At 41.5% G+C, this 804-nt stretch overlaps 1 non-coding gene across 1 annotated transcript; it reads right to left on the bottom strand.

Annotated features, from left to right (window-relative positions):
• Positions 1-404: 404 nt before the first annotated feature.
• LOC148565362 (small nucleolar RNA R71) lies at positions 405-512 on the bottom strand. Its single transcript, XR_015884443.1, has one exon. It is a non-coding gene; the product is annotated as a small nucleolar RNA R71 (small nucleolar RNA).
• Positions 513-804: the final 292 nt, after the last annotated feature.

The following is an 804-nucleotide window of genomic DNA, read 5'->3' as shown; positions in this document are numbered from 1 at the left end:
AAGAGGAGATGGCAGCCGAAAATAATAATAATACAAGGAGGATGCTTGGTGACTTTACTGCACCTAATTCCAATTTACATGGAAGAAGCATCTCCATTCCTGCCATTGGAGCAAACAACTTTGAGCTGAAACCTCAATTAGTTTCTCTGATGTAGCAGAACTGCAAGTTTCATGGACTTCTATCTAAAGATCCTTTTCAGTTCTTAACTGAATTCTTGCAGATATGTGATACTGTTAAGACTAATGGAGTAGATCCTGAAGTCTACAGGCTCATGCTTTTCCCTTTTGCTGTAAGAGACAGAGCTAGAATCTGGTTGGACTCTCAACCCAGAGACAGCCTGAACTCTTGGGATAAGCTGGTCACGGCTTTCTTAGCCAAGTTCTTTCCTCCTCAAAAGCTGAGCAAGCTTAGAGTGGATGTTCAGACCTTCAAACAGAAAGAAGGTGAATCCCTCTATGAAGCTTGGGAAAGATACAAACAGTTGACCAAAAAGTGTCCTTCTGACATGCTTTAAGAATGGACCATCCTGGATATATTCTATGATGGTCTGTCTGAGTTATCTAAGATGTCATTGGATACCTCTGCAGGTGGATCCATTCACCTAAAGAAAACGCCTGCAGAAGCTCAAGAACCCATTGACATGGTTGCTAATAACCAGTTCATGTACACCTCTGAGAGGAATCCTGTGAGTAATGGGACGCCTATGAAGAAGGGAGTTCTTGAAGTTGATACTCTGAATGCCATATTGGCTCAGAACAAAATATTGACTCAGCAAGTCAATATGATTTCTCAGAGTCTGAATG

This window comes from Arachis ipaensis, chromosome B5, assembly GCF_059453495.1.
Source record: "Arachis ipaensis isolate K30076 ecotype BB chromosome B5, ASM5945349v1, whole genome shotgun sequence".
NCBI lineage: Eukaryota > Viridiplantae > Streptophyta > Magnoliopsida > Fabales > Fabaceae > Arachis > Arachis ipaensis.
The sequence above is the reverse complement of the archived record's forward strand: the minus strand, read 5'-3'. Positions and strand labels throughout refer to the sequence as shown.